Source organism: Falco cherrug, chromosome 9, assembly GCF_023634085.1.
Source record: "Falco cherrug isolate bFalChe1 chromosome 9, bFalChe1.pri, whole genome shotgun sequence".
NCBI classification, from domain to species: domain Eukaryota; kingdom Metazoa; phylum Chordata; class Aves; order Falconiformes; family Falconidae; genus Falco; species Falco cherrug.
In genome coordinates this window covers 34,910,700-34,927,744 of record NC_073705.1, presented here as the reverse complement: position 1 = coordinate 34,927,744, position 17,045 = coordinate 34,910,700, and positions in this window count along the sequence as shown.

The window sequence follows — 17,045 nt, the reverse complement described above, 5'->3', positions numbered from 1 at the left end:
AAACCAGCAGAATACATGTAAAAAAAACAAACCCCAAGTATACTTGGCTCAAGTTTGAGTCGTTTCACAGTCCTAGGGACCAGCAGTGCAAAGAGAAAAACTCCAAGCACACTATGAATTAAGTATAATTATATATTTGCTGTGAATTAAAACAACAGCTAAGATCTTGTCATTGCCACCATGCACTGACAGGCCCTCCAGTCTTCACCACTACGTTACTGGACCCCAAGAACAAACACTGCCTATGACTCTCTTTCTCTTTTGAGAGACTTTTTACTTAAAAGGGATAAAATCTCTGGAGCAGAGGACAGTCGGACAGCAGAAGCAGGTCCTTACCTGCCTTCTCACCCATACAAACTCAGTTTTAAGTATATGGGCAGTCCAGCATGTCATCATTATTAATATCCCAATCTGGCTTTGGTTGCTTGGGAGTCACAGGTGGGAAAACACAGTCAACTACTTTGGATCTAGATTAAGGGATATATATATAAATTTATATATATATAATATGTACATGCCACTAAGAACAGACATTGAATTGAACCTGTGAGCTTAGTGGCAGCCACAGCAAGTCACTAAGGAGTGTTACCAATTTTACAACCAGCAACTGCTGCAGCTTCAAGGTCAAGTCCTGGGGAAGCCCAAAGAAGAGTTACGTGCAGAGCAAGTGGTACACGAAGCCTGTAAAATTGCAGTCTCCCCTTGGTTTCTACATCAAGCCAAAGTCATCCCCAGCATCCATCAGCCCTTCCAAGAACACACCTGGTGCCACGTCTGGATTTAGCCTAAAGCAATTGTGGCTTTATCTAAAGATGAGCATCTTTCAAAAAGTGCAGAGATAAAACACAGCCTACAATGAAGCAACAGCAAGAAGAATTAAGGCGCTGAGTAGGGCCAGACATCTTAATTGGCTTCAACCCTTTTAAGTCCTCCAGACATCCGATATATATGAAAAACCAGGCAGGGAGCAAGGCAGCTCCTAACTGGAAACCCTTCAGGGCAAGGGGCTTTGAAGCAACACAGCCAGTGACCTTGCAGCAGCAAGAGGATTCAGCATTATCCCATCTTCTTCCTGGGGGAAAAAGATTACGTACCTGCCCCACATTTCCTGCAAATTCACCAGGCAGCTGCAGAAAATAACACAGCCAATCCCATTTATCCTGGATAGCCCCCGATATTAATATTTTGCTTTTAAGATAGTGACAGTTGCAGCTATTGCTAGTGGTAAGGACGGGGGGGAAACTGGTTGTAACCCAGGTAACTCCTACAAGAGCTGGCAAAGAGTTTTTCAGTGGCCTAATTATTGGTGCCTTTTATTAGCACTTTCTTAAAATGCAGCTTTTAAGTCTGCACAGTGATAGCCTGAGGGATTATAGTTTTTCCAAGGAAAGAGCATGATACCATCTATAGGAAAGGGCAATGTTTTGCCAGATATGCCAGTCCCAGAGCATTCCAAAAGGAGTGAGTCCTTTCATTCCCAAGACTAACTCCCACCCACAGCGACAACTTTTCATGTACGAAGGAGGCAAAATGCAATATGCTGCTGAAAGTAACCCTGTTGGCTTTGGCCAGCACTGCCAGAGCTTATTTTCTTGTCTCTCAGTGGCTTTTCTGTTATGAAGCACTATAGAAGGCAGTTTACAGAAAGTAGATATGTAAAATATGCCAGCTATCGAACCCAGGAAGGATCAGTGCCTTCATTTCTCATTCAAGCTCCTTCTAATAAAGGCAGATCACTTTGCAAGCCTGAAGCATGCAGACATTACTCAGACCGGGGCTGTAATTATCCCGCTGGAAGCCATGCCAGCTATCCCTTAGTGTAACTTTAACAGAGTATCAAAGGTGATGCTGGATTTTTATAAAATCAATACCCTTGCTTTTATTCTGCCTGTACAGCCCCCACCATTTTTCTTTTAAACTCACTTTTGCAAGCAAAGAGTCTCTGCAGCAACAGAGTGGACTTGAGGTCACAGCACTGTGTGTTTTGGAGGAGCTATATAAAGTCAGTATCAACCCCATCTAAAAAAAATTAAAAATTAAAAATCAGTATTTATGATCTATTTCAATAGAGAAAAGAATCTAATCATATCCCCCACTCCCTAGCATCAGCTAAAGTTTTGTGTCAGCTTCCTAAGGGATGCAGCTGTCTTCTGGCTGGATGACACAGGTGGAGCACTAGGTAGGACTTTACGACATCAAGAGAGCTTTACACTCGCAGAGAGTATTAATAAAGGTTGCAGTTAAAGAATCCATCAAAGGTATTTTTTATTTAAAGGCAGCAGCTATTTCACGTACGTCTGTCAAGTGCGTCTCTCTTCAAACACATGGGTGTATGCAAGAGAAGATGTGGCCACATGTCCTAGGGGTCACAGTGTCCCAAGTCCCAGGTGTGGTGCTGGTGGGCCCTCACTAGCCACTGGTCACATTATCACAGCATCTCCCAGCTCCAGCTTGTTCATGCAGCCCTATTCTCCCCCCTTCACCTTTCAGCTTTATTTGGTAAATCACTCCTTGGGAACAGGTGGGATGCCAAAAGCAGGGTGGTACCAGATCAACTGCTAATTAAATTTGGATGGAGCCCAGGCACTCTTTTTCTTCTTCCAGGTGTTTCTTTTTAATCATTTTTCTTATTATATGCAAGATAATATGTTATGGGAGGGCACTTTAAGATTACAAAGAGGAAGGATTAATTTTGTGCTGGTTCCATCTTCAGTGAACATGATTTTGGTCCCTATTTCACCAGGTAATTTAATAAACTGTGTCACCTCCTCAGCGTCTAATTTACTAACAGATATGAGGCCTTTTTCACCACACAATAACTCCTAACTCCCCAAATGGGAAGTAGAAAGCATCCAAGCATAGTTTTCTTTGCATGGGGAAATGCCAAAGAGGTTTATATTAAAAAAATCATCCTTCCCAATCCCCTAGCAGCTAAGGCTATAGAGCAGCCTGTGTGCTGAGCTCCTTACAGTCTTTCTTGCTGCCTGACACCTTCAGAAAGCACCTTTGAGTTGGCTTTGGGCAGAGAGCAGTGTGTAAGGATGCATTTGCTGCATGTCTCACAGCGATAAGCCCTGCAGCTATGAAAGCATGCAAGAAATACATGGCTCTTTTGGATCACAGAAAGCATCCAGCAATACTGCTCAAGCATTTCCACAGAACTGGATTAAATTTACCCCCCTGCTGTTAATTATAACCCATCAAAACTTCCAGCAAAATGACGTTACACGCACCATGAGCTGGGGAAAACTATTCTGATCATTGATATCTAGGATTTTTTTGGCTTACAAAATTTCATTAGCTCACAGAAATATAGTGATGTCCCACATTAAATATTTTTCTTGCAGTTATAAGCTGGCAATATTGCCTTGTATTCTTTTCCTCTTGCTTTTTGGGACATTTTCTCACTGTTGCTTGTGAGTTATTGCTTTCTATACAGTCCCAAAAGTTTAATTTCTTCTCGTGTAAATATAAATCAAAATCATCATCAGTATGTCACAAGCAGGATGTCATTTTCCTTAACTTTGGATACATCAGTATCATAACATATGTGCTTTTACTGCTGAGCTCTCACCACAACTGCCGAACAGCATTAGAGGCTAGTGGGAAAAAATATCTCCAGCAACTCCAAGGATAGCGGGGATTTCATTCTAGTTTTATCCAGTCCGATCCCCCAGGCCCTGTGCGGGTTTTGGCATGTTATTATGTAAATAATATTAACTCTCCCCTCTGTAGGCATTTGCACAACTGCACATGCTCTCAGACACACTCCTTTTCATTCTGCAGGCAGCCGTGACCTACGGCTGTCTCATTTCCCCCTCCTTCACCATCCCACTGCAACCCAGTACATTTTTGCAAGCATATAGATGCAAGGAGCACTTTTCTCCTTAATATTGAGAGGGAAAAAAAATTAAACTGCACAAGCGAGACCTGTTGGAGCTACAAAAATCTGGCATCCAAATTTAGATGCCCTGAATATCTATGCCTGAATTCCTGCTGGTTTTTTGTGGGTTTTTCTCCCTCTATATTATCCCAGGAGAGTTTCCCTCTCTGAATATGTGGTTCTCAAGGCTGTATCCCCACTCTCATTTTGCATGTGGTGATTTTTGTAAAATGTTGAACACGCAGAAAAATTGAGAGCTTTGTCATAACTCAATAAAAAAAAAAATCACTTTCTGCCAGACTGGTGTTCTTCCCCTGCATTTTAAATAGAAGACTGCCATGTAATAACTTCCTTTATTATCATCTTTCATAGCTTGATCGTATTACAAATTTAGGCACAGGCTTTTCTGAACTGTCTTTTCTGTAAAGATTTTTAAAAAGATATAATTCAAAAGTTAAAAAAGAGTTGTCAGTTGATAATAAAAATCCTGTCACCTTTCAAGTAAATTCATCCTCCAGAGCATTTCAGCTCTTCTGCAGCCCTCTCCTGGAACGGCAGTAGATATATCTGAAACATCTCCCAATTCCTTCAAAGGCAGGAGGAAGGAATTGGACCAGTACGTCTCAGAAAAACACTAAGAGGCCATGCATAGGAGGAAGAACAAAGCTTGTTGAGGAATGTTGTCCAAGACACATGCAAAACAGCACATTTATAACTCAAATCTTGCCAAATCCAGAGCCAGCACACACAAGGGGGGTTACCACGTAGGGACTGAAGAACAGCTTCAGGAGTTGTAGGATTTCAAGCATAAGAATATACATTTTTCTGCTATGAGACACATCACAGCACTTTCTCGTTCTTTCAAAACCACAGGAATGAAAGGGCATTCACAATCACTTGCTTCTCTGTCCACAAGGAAAAAAAACCCTGTAATCCTCTCAAAAAATGAGCTGCCATAATTGGTAATTACATTTTCCCAGCATGAGCAACACAGCCTGCAAATGGCATTATTGCTGTGAAATGGGGTTCTGACACGTGGAAAATATTTAATCCCAAATACTAAATCCCAATGCCTCTTTCTTCTGAGACACTGAGGAAAAGACACACAATAGGAAGAGTTAAGTTCTTACTGATTAATAAGAACATTGATAAAATGGCTGTTCCAAGGCTTCTGATGGGAAACGACACAGATGACCCAAGTCTTCTGACTTCCTGCAACATGTTACCATGTTGAACAATGACTACGTCCTTCATTTCTCCTGAACCAACCAGGTGGTTCCCAGACGAGCACGCTAAGCCATGTGCCATGCTTTTGCAGAACAAAAATACAGTTCCAGATCTTAAATCTTTCCATCTCCTTTTGTTGCTCCTTTTTTGTTTGCTCCCAAGATAAGCAAAATACTTGTATGTGCTTTCAGGTAAGATCCCTTCACTGCCCAACCATTGCCATGGAAAGATTCACTAATTTTTATTTTGTGCCCTTTCTGAAGTACTGTTGATACAGGCTAGAAATATATTCCAGTTCAATGTGCTTGGGACTCTTAAAAGCAAAATCTATGAGGTCAAGAAAACAGGTCATAAATTACAGCAGTCAGAGGCTTCTTTGTTTGCCACCATGCAGATGACCAAAGATTGCCTGAGGGTCTACCTATCGTTTCTAGAACATTTTGTTGTTTCCACTAATATGTCACCCAAGAGACATGGACTCCCCTGAAAGTTTTAGGGTCTTTTCAAGGAAATTGGTACAGGCGCTCAGTCTCACAACCACAGCAGACTTGGGCTGGAGGCACCAAGGTTGCTGGCCCCTGCCCAACCCCACTCCCAGGAGGGTCAATGTTGCAGCTACAGCAGGTTGCACATGGTTGTGTCCTGGCAAGTCAGGACACCTCCGTCTCAAGAATGGATACAGCTCATTGCTTTTTTGTGGGGAGAAAAAATTATCATATTTATTGCCACATTGGACTGGGAGAAATCAGATCAGGACCTAAGAACAACTACCCTGAAGTGGGGAAAGTGATTGGAGATCTGGAAGAGGATGCAAGAATGTCTCCTCACATGGCCAAATTTGTCACTACCTAATGGCAGTGCTGATACTGCTAATGTTGCCTACATTTGATAAACAGCAAGAGAAGCAGCTCAATGAATTAACTAAATATTTTCAGTGCCTTTTAGCATGAGGTGGTCATGCCGCGGGCTGCAATGCAAGAAGCACAGAAGAGGTTTCCCAACTCGAGCCCACAGGACATAGAGCAGAGCTCTGCTCCCAAGTCACCTGTTATTCCTGAGGGTTGGCAAGGTGCTTCATAGCCCTCACATCAACAGCTTCATTTTCCAAAGCACTAAGCCCAGGTTTAACATGTCCCAATATGCTGCAGACCATCAGCAGTCATGGAACAAAGCACCTTCATCCCTTCTGCTCCGCATGCTGTATCATGCCTAATAACATCAGTGTCAGAGGGCAACGTCCAGCAGCACAACACAGCTGCTGACAGCCACATGGCCAGCCACAAATACATTCAGCCACAGACGGTCTATTTGGAGACAAAAGACATTTCTGTAAAATGCTCAGCATCTCATCCATGACAAATCTAAAAAGCTTTCTGCTCCTTAGAATCACGTTCAAGTGCCAAAATAAAACCAGTGTGCTTAGCTTGACAACTGACAGTTATCTTGGGAAGATGACACCAGGCCTGACAGCAAGGGGCTGCTCTTCCTGAGCACCCTCCAGGTTTATATTTGATCAGCTCTGAAAACAGGCTGTGCTATGGCTGGGGGTATTTGTGGATGTCTGCTTTGTGGTATAATCCATCTTTTCCTTCCTGAGGTCTGCTAATCTCTTGTCTTTGAACATAGCACTAGAGATGACTACTCAAATGTAAACAGCAAGAAGAAACTCACTTGAGGTGTCAGAAATGGCTTTTTAAAATTAGGAAGGTGACAAAGCAGCTGGAAAATGACCATTGCCTGTTTTGCTATAAAGGGAGCATTCAGTAGCAATAACACCAAATGTGAGCTGATCCTGTGCCAAAAATGGGTCTGTGGGATCTGTATATAAATGTCAAGTGATGACTGTAGGGGAAGCAATGACCTCCAAACATAGCCTTGAAGTCCGTGTTTATTTTCCCACAAATTACTTATGTTGTGCTATTCTGACTTGAAGAAACATCAAGAGTTGCTTTCATGAAGTGGCAACATGTGCAGCCGCTCTGGCTTGGCATCACCCACATCACCAAGCAATCCCACCAACTCCAGCTGGAGGCGCTGGGGTGGGGGTTTCCAGCCTGACCCTGCTCCCAGCAGGGCCACTGCCACAGCTACAGCAGGTTGCTCAGGGCAGTGTCTGGGTGCATCAGGGCAGTCCCCAAGGATGGGGATCCCCCACTGCTTGGGACCTATCCCAGGGATGTTCTTCCAGGGGACTCTTCATCCATCATCCTATTTTTAGACTGCAGAAGCAGCCCTCACTTCACTACTATAGCCCAGCTCCTGGACAGTGCAGTCATTAACTCCATTATTTATTATTGTTGTTATTATTTTATTACTTGGCTTGCAACTTGCTTTTCTAGGACACCATGTGAGTTTCAACTACTTTACAGACACACTGAGAACATTTGACGTTGAGACTGGCTAGCACCCTGTGACATCCCCATCACATGCTGTTTTGTGAAGCATTTTAACTTTTACATCTTTATATCAATATTTAGGGGTCTGAGATTAACTGTTTATTTTATTTTCTTTCAGCAAGGCTTGCATTCTCAGAGAACATCCTGTCGCTTCCTAGTCTTTATTTGGATTTCCACAGCATATTAACAATCATCATGTAATTTCCCAGCAGAGCTGTTAACGTCAATCTCTGACTGTAAGAAATTAATATACTGAATATCAATGTTCCTTCCCACTTCAGTTTTGCCGTGCTTTGCAGCAATCTTTACCTTGTTTCCCTTAAGGACTCTGTGCTTTCTAAATACAATGTCGTTTTAAAGTCCCAAGCAACTGTACATCCAGCTTCTATGCCCTTTGCTTTTGGAAGCTACTGACCAGAGAAAACATTCAAAGAAGAAAGATCCTTACCTGCCTGCAAACTCTCCCAGCACAAGTTTTCACCAAATCTTCCTTAGAAACAGGCTTTTTTATGATTAAATATTTTTTCTACTAATAAATAACACCATGCACCACCTCCCACAAATGTTCCTACTGTCTTGGGGGGGGGGGGGAAATAATTTAAACCCCCACAAACTTGCAAAGGCACTATGAAGTGTACAACCTAGAAGTCCAGTCAATGCTGACTTTAACAGCTAAATCTTATGTATTTCAGGTAGAGCAGGTCAAACAAGTTAATGAAGGTTCATCCATGAGGTACAAATGGATCAGAGATACACTACAGTTGGGAACTGATATTTTTTTATTTTTTTAAATCTAGCAAATTTTTGCAGTGAAAAATGAGAAGAGTTACTGATGCTACTAAAACATCTTGCATATGGTGAGAGTATATCATCACAAACTGTCTTTAGAAGGGATGCTGTCTGGTGCTTTTCAGGGTGGGGTGGGGTGGTGGCTTATTGTTTGTTTGCTTCTTTTGTTTTTTTTTTAACCTGAAGTCCAAAGTTATATTTATGACCTTTTTCATACTTTCTGTTAAAGATGAAAACACAAGTTCAGCAAATGATATCTAATACCAAGGGAGCATCTGTAGTACAGACCAGCTCAGTGCAGTGAGCAAAACCAACAAAACCAGATGCCTTTTTTAAAGTATAAATTAATATTTTTCCTCTGGTCAATTTGTTCTTCATTTGAGCATTTTATGCATCACCTGCTTCCCATATTAGAGCCTGAAAACAGCTAGATAAGCACGCTTTGCTCCCATGAACCACCTTATTCATCAGGTAAAGAGACAATGCTGTCCATTTTTCAAAGTAAAAGGACAGGGGAGAATTGCTATTCAGAGTCACTGTTTACCAGCCAGATAAAGTTGTGTTTATGCATAAATTAAGAAAAAAATACCAAGGTGATGGAACCAGCTGTATTTTAGAAATCTTATCTTCCCTTCTTTCAAGTCTCAGTCCCACAAGCAAAACAGACTCTTGCTGGTACCAAAGCTTGGTGCACCCAGCTGAAACCAGCCCTGCACTCACCAGAAAAGCTTGTGACAACTCACCTGGGAAGGCGTTTTACAGCCAGCCTTCAATGACTGCTCAAGGCTGTGTATAAATCCTCTTCATCCCCCTCTCCACTGAAGTCAGAACACATTAGAAATGATTTCCGAGATCCACAAAGCAGACTTCAAACCAACTGCAGGTCTCTGGCAGACATTTTTCCTATTGTAACTCTTGCCACTTAAAGCATATTTTTTTTCCTTACATCATAACAGGTTCTATCTTATATCAGTTTGAAGCATGGGAAACAATACTGAGTGAACCCATACTTGATGATGCATGTGCTGTGCTATATTCTGCATCTACACTATGAAATTCGCTTTCCCACTAGCCGTGTTTGGCAGAAGGGACTTGTCGCCCACATACAAGATCTCCACTACATTAATTCTACTTACACTGTGGTCACACAAGGAAGGGGTCTGCTACTCTAAATGGTACCTGCATTAAAGTCTGAGAGGTCCTCAGCTTAGTCAGGATTTTTGTATTGATGCGTATAATATCTTTCTGCAGAAGAATTTCCAGATCTGAATCACCTGAAGTGCTGCATTTTAGACGTCTAGTACAGCCTCATGCTTTTCAGAAGTAATTGACATGCAGCTGAAAATCTTCCATCTAAGATGCCCTAGTTTTAGTGAAAAATCAAAGTGCATTTGCATAGTGCCAAACAGTTAATGCAATCAGTCTTACCAGCACCTCTGCACTCACATTTTAATGAGATGTAGTGTCCAACATGCTCTTTGCTGTATCTCTGAAAAAACATGATCTTTGCAGGATTTTGTATCACAGCTGACTTGCACTATGCGATGCATATAATGCATTCAACTCATGCACTCCTACTCTAAACCCATTACTGTAACTTCGGATTTGAGAAGAACGTGACCATCAGCACCCTATGTCCAAGTCATGAAGGTCCTATTCACTGTGCAGGTGTGTCCTGCCAGGATGCTGCCCTAGAGCAAGTCTCAAGAGGATCAACTATTGCTATGTATCCTCTCCGTGGCAGGCTACTAATTATTCTACTATATGCACAGTATATAGTCCTGGTTTCTTTACGGAGATACACTGTCCTGCATGTGCACTCTGGCTTTAGATCCTTGCAGATGTGGCAACTCCACCTAAAGTCAGACATTGCTTCTATCTCAGCTTGCTCCTGCTCGATGCACCACTGGTTCTGCCTCCTGCAAACACACCTCTGTGCCTTGCAGCCAGACCCTTGTAGGTTTTGCTTTTGTTCTGCCCTTGCAAGTTACTAGGGGCCTGTTTCTCCCAGATTCACTCTGAGAAGGGAATTGCAATTTTCTGTGCAGAAGGCAGGCTGAAATATTCAAATATCCCCACCTAGTCCTTCAATTTGGCAAATTTTTACAGCTTCTTCCATATTTCAGCATTCTCAGCTTTGGTTTGGAGTACTTAATCAGAAGACACCACCAAACCGTCTTAAAAAAAAAAAAGAAACAAACTCAAAGCCTTTGTGTCTTTCCCAGGAGCTTTCCTGCCTTCTTGGTTTCTCTGCAAATGAGAAACATCACAAAGCTTCACTCTTTCCAGACAGGTTCATATTCTTCCACTATCTACAGCAGCATCTTAAAACCAGCTTGTTCATCCTCATCCAACAGTAGGACACTGAGCATGTCTTATATCTCTGACCCAGCAAAACTTATAAAACTTGAGAGGTGCCTAGGGGACAAGAGAGTGAGGTACACAAATTGCTGAATACATCAGACATTAAGAAGTCAGTCAGATCACAGCATCCTGGGAGATTTGGTGGTGCAGCCTTAAGCTTTAAAGAGTGAGCCATGTCCAGCTTGTTTCAAAGCCAAGAGATGCTGCACAGTTCCTGGATCGAAGTGTGATAAGCATGGCGGACAAGATTGCTTCTCTCCAGCTTTTTTCCAGCCCCTCTCAAATCAAATCCTTCCAGAGAATAACTCCATCTAAGGCTAACTGGAAAACAGGCAGCTGAAGTCTGGTGAGTGTATAGGCAGCTGTAAGTGGATCATTTCAGAAGAGTGAGCAGTAGCCTTACCTAGCATAGCCCACTGGTAACCAGCGATGCTTTGCTGTGTGCATTTCCTATTTCCATAATCAATGCAATGACTTTCTTCCCCTGGATGAAAGTCTGGTTGCATCTCCGTAAGACCTGAGAGGAGCCAACCTTTGGTAAATGGAGCGTGGCCCAACTATTCAGTCAAGACTGAGAACTGAAGCAGTTTCAATACTGGTAAATAACAGGTAGAGTTACTTAATGCCTTGAATGTTTTTTCTGGTTTATTATTTAGGACATTCCTACAAGACCACTTTTAGAAACCCAGGGAACATTCTGCAATTTCAAGATAAACACATTTATTTTCTGTGCTCTGTCTTATATATACACTTCATATTCAACAGCATAAAAGTTTTATCTGATATAAACTGAATGAGCCTGCTTACATATTTTAACAAATCTGAGCTATTTCTGGAATATAATTACTTGTTGATTCCAGAAGAAGTAATAAAAAAAGGGTTTGTTCAGCAAGAGAAGTGGAGAGCCAAACCCCAAGGGAAATACCTTCCCTTTGCAAGGGGAGCTAGGTCTGCAAAGCCCAAAATGCCCAGAGGAAAAAAAACACTAGTGGAAAAAATAGTGGTCTAATGTGAGGCAGTGCTGCACCCCAGATAACTGGCAGTTTGAGGACTTGCAAGGAGCCACATCCCAAGGACTCCACTAAATTCTTACAAGATTGGTACTTCTAAAAAAAATTAAAACATTGACATTTTTGACACATTACATTGATCTAAGGTTACAATAAATGTACACACTATACTTCCATTTACACTGGGAAAGTCTTCAAAAGTTATCATGTATGCTATGAAAAAAGGAAGATCTTATCCTTCCCCATGACTTTTACAACTACTAGATGAATAAAAATATTGAAACTTGTTCTCGCAACTGTGTTAAATGTAGTTTTCTAATAGCATTGATTTTTAATATTCTAGTAGGATTTTTCTGCCAGCTTCTTTTTCTAGAAGGTTTCAGTAATAGTGGGGTAGTTACAAGGTCAGTGCATGATGGCCTGTAGAAAAGTTAATGGTAAACAACAGAGAGTCTTCAGTTCTCTCCTGGATAGAAAGTGTGCTGCCCACCCCTGCCTGTTACTGCTGGTGGTAACACCTAGACAAGCTAATTCATACTGCTAAGAGGTTAATCCATAGGAAAATGCCGGTGAATTTATTCACAGAGCATACATTCGGGTCAGGCCACCTGTCCATCACAAGGAGCACAGCAGAAGATGTTTACCCTGTTACAGTGACTTGTGTCATTTCTCACCTGCGAGAGGTGAGTGATGCTAACAAGAAAAGACAGAGAACCAACAAAACCAAACTCATTTGATTCCAAGAACTTGACAAAAATGAAACCACAGCACCTGCACTCTGACTTCATGGCCACTTTCAGCTGAGAGTTCATGGTCTCCTTCAAGATCCACAAGTCAGTTTGTGGTTCTTCCCGGATGTGTGGTGGTACACTTACTGAGCGGTGAAATCTTTAAAGATAGTATTAATTTGTTAGAAATCAGGTTTCCCCCCCCCTTCAAAAAAACCTTAGTAAGGTTTCCTGCTTGACATACAGAAACATTCCATCAAAAAAAATTAAATTAGTTCACCACAACATGCCATGAAGACCTTCTTGGCAAGAAGGGGGAAAAAGGGAAAAAGAGAAAAATATAATCATCTAGTATTGACTAAAATTGATCAACCTTTTTTCAAAAATATATTTTTAAAAATTCAATGTTTTATCTTGAAACAGTCCCAACAGTTGAGTCAACTCAGAAGGAATTTCAGGTTTCTTCATTCCACAAGCGGAGGTGGAAAGAAAAAAATAAAACAACTACCAACAAAACCCCCACATACAATTATTCCAGTTGACCAAAAGCACACATTTTTTTTTTTGCTGGCTGAACCAGAAAGCAGTTTTCCACCCAGCTCTGTCCTCAAGGGCAAGATTTTGCAAGTGGAAGCGAGCTGAATTCTTTTGATGATGAGTAAAGCAGACGAGTGGCTAGCATGCTGCTGGCTGCCTTAACTCCACGCTAACACCTTATAAATACCTGCTTGAGTCACCCAGAGCAGCAGCAAATCCTAGTACACTTTGGGATGAAATCAGTGGAGTTAGCCCCAACCATACTTTAAATGTAAAGTTATTCTGCTTATTGCAGCAAGGGGCTGTAGCACGAGTGCTCAAGACCCTGTTTGGCAACTGCTTTGAAGCAGAATTGTACTGGAAATTATTCAGTGTTAGAGTGAATATTTCTGACTGCTGACCCAGAAAGGGTCGAACAATTTATGGGCTAGTCTAGGTCTGTTTAGATTAACTAGCTTTTTGGTAACTCTGTTGGAAATCAAAGTGTAGGTCCAGAAGTGGTCTCCAGGCCTTCCCAACCTTGTGAAAGGCCTAGATTTCACTCTGTCTATTCATGAAGAGCCTCAGTAGAGCTCAGACCTTGACAGAGGTGGTCCAGGTACCCTCTTTCTTGCAGGGTCTCAAGGCTGATCCCCACAGCCACACTCACTGCCTCAGTGGAAAGTGGGAACGATTTATCCCTGGTCTACCCTGTCTGATGTCAGTAGGTGTCCAAGGGACATGGCAGTGACTGAGACTCCACAACTGTTTTCAGCAATCCATCCCAGCACTTAATCATCTATGCAGGAGAAATAGGGTAATCTACAGTAAAGAGGTTGAGATAAGACAACAAAAGACTTATTTTCCCCATCATCATCATCAACCAGGTATAGGACATTTTGCTACTCCCTATGTATTTGGGGGATTTGAAGTCTTGGACTACCCCTCCTCTTTTTCTAGAAAGAAAAATTCTTATTCTCCCAGCACTTTATATTTTTCTTTTGTTTCATAGAATAAAGTTTCTTCTCCAAAATCTCTCTTACAAATGGGTATTCCTAAACTTCAAGCTAATACTCACGTGTATGACTATGCATCAGTTACTGTTGATAGTTTCAGGTTAAAAAATTTTACTGTTGAACAGAGCATCACCGCACACGTTTTACATTTCCACCCACAATCTGGTTAAAGAGTTACTTGAGCAGTCTTATAGGTAATGTGTACCAAGCATCCACCCCAAGAAACACAGCACTCCTGTTCAAAGAATACCAGGATCCTGAAGTTGCACCTGTATTAGAGCCTGAGCACCGAGGTCCACGTGCTGTTGAACAGCTTTATCTCCACCCATGCTTCAGGATCTCTCCACAGTTGCAAAAAAACCTCTTCCGGATTAAAAATAGGTTATAGGCTGTAGGTACCCAGTAGGCTGCGGCACATGGAGTTCATGCAACCTTGTGCAGGGTGTTCTTCCAAAACAAATAGACAAGTAACTGTGCAAATCCTGACTTTTCCATCTCATTTCTTATTTGTCCCAAAACAAACCAAAAAAAACCAAACAAAAAAAGGACTTTTCTCCTGCACACACATAAGCCACAAAAAGTTGCTGCAAAATAACAGCATCTGGCCTTTGAGTTTAATTATTTGTTCTGTGAGCTTTGGTTTCAGATGGGAGAGAGTTTTAAGTATATTATTTTATCAAGTCCTGACAGCATTAGAGGACTTACTGTCAGTGATATATACAGTAAATCCAATTATTACTTTTCACTTATGTTTAACATAAACCATTACTATTAGAACATCCTATTACTATATAATGTACCTAAAGGTGAAACAAAAGCTGATTGGGAAGTCGAAGCTTAGAGAAAGCCATTTCCACATCAAATAATTTAATGTCACCTTACTGCGGGAAGAACAGGGGGGAAATAACCAAAAAGTATAAACCAGGTTTTAACTCTATTTATGCTCCTATGATGTGGAAATATTTGCCCAGACCTTCACTTTCATTGTCCCAGCTCTTCTCTTTTGCCTGTGAAGCATATATTCGGAAGTTCTCTTTTCAAATAAATATTGCTTTTGGGAGAGCCATGACCACTGAAAATGATGAGCTAGCCACCTTCTTTATTTTTTTATGGACAACTAACAACTTACATTTTGCAGAAAGGAATTTAATTTTTTAACCTACATTGTATAAACTTTGAAACCTATGACTTCAAGGTTTGCCTTCATATCCTCCTACTTACGGAGGAAGGCTTTGCTTTATTTAAAAAAAAAATCATTGCTTTTTATCACTTACTTATAAAGTATATGGTATTAGGCCCATGACAAACCTATCTTTTTCCAAGACCGAGTAGAGGTCATACTATTGGTATCAAGAAACTGCATGAACAGAAAGGGGAGGGGGGAAGGATCAGGAAGCAGGTTGGGAAATTTCCAGTATAACAAGAATAGCTGAACGTAACTTTCCATTAACTTCCCAAGCATTTGGGTCTAATGACAGTGTCTGAAGAATGATTTACCAAAGGGAAAGACATGCCAGCAGGTACGGGGTTAAAACGCACTTCTCATAACATGGAGGCAAAAAACATTTTCATAACCAGCATTGCCACCAGCTTCTGTTTTAAATCACTTTCTTGCAATTACTTTTTGTCATGGATTTTAGAAACCACTATTGAGCAGACAAATTAGGAATGAGCATGTTTCATGTGCTTGGTGGTACACAGTTACCTCACTCCCGCACAGGATTCAGCTTCTACGTTACGATTATTCAGGCTGACATTACACAAGGGAACAAGGATGGAATTACAAAACTACTATTTATACTTTTCCCCTTGTGATCCCCATCAGTAGCACTTGCTAAAAACCTCAGAGTCTGTGGAAGTCGTAATCACAGCAGGCTCACACACTGGGGCTTGCAAGCAGAGGAATAGGAGAACATTTATGGACCAGCATAGTGTTAATATTTGATCAATATCCAAACATTAGCCTTACACAAACACAGGTCGTACCCAAAATATTGTAAATGAAAGGAATACTTATGACCACAGATTTATCTTGAAGCCACAGACAAATACAACTTTTATAATTTATTCTGTTTTCTTTGCCAGCAGCAGGATCCAATGCCCTCCAGGCACAGCACGTACTGGTGGCAAACCACTGCCACTTCTCCGTGGCAAGATTAAACTCTAAATGTCTCAGCCACAACAAGAGAGAAGTGGCAATGCAAAGAGGTTAAAGACTTCCCAGCCCAAGGGATGGGGATGCAGAAACCCGACTCATGCCAATTTCTAGAAATAGTTCAGTTTTCACCTGATCTCAGTGTTGGAATTGGGACCAAATGGTTTTTATATATGTGTGTGTGTGTATATAAATATACATATACACAGGCTATTTGCTCCAATATAAATTCCTTTGCAGCCTAAAAGCAATTCTGTAGCTTACATATCTTATGTAGATATGCTGCAGGCTGCTGAAACATGGGATTGTTTTTTGAAACCATTAAGACTTGAATTGAATTTTTCGTAATTATAGACCACAATAGCATTACAGTATGCAGATTTATTCTCGGGAAAGGGAGCATAATGAGGTTTGTATAGCTATAATGAGTTTTAACAGTGTTTAACACAATCTGCAACTCATGGCTTTTAGTACACACACACATACATAACCCTCCTTAGTAACGTATACATGCCCTACTGAATCTATAGCCCACTTGGGAAAATTCAAAGTCCTTTTAGCAGTAGCCCATTTCTTCCTCCCTTTCCAGCCAACCATCCCCCTGCAGTGGGCATGCCACTAACCAGAGGGCCCCTGCCCCCAGATGCCTGCACACCTGGAGCACAGGACAGTCAGCCTAACCCGGGTGTCCCCACCACGCAGAGCAGACAGAGGACTCAGGAGATGCTTTCAACACTACTCGGCAAGGAAGTTGACATCACAGACACATCTACATTAGAGCTGAGTTATTAACACTCAACCTCATCATCATTTTAATGCTTTTGCAAGGCTCGACAAGGCAGATTTTATATCATAGGTATACGAGGTGGAGGTAAACCTTCCCCATCTGGCCAGTGACCAGCCAGAGACTCCCCTCAGGTATCCAGCTGCAGGTGGTGAACACCCTACTGCCTGACCTAGA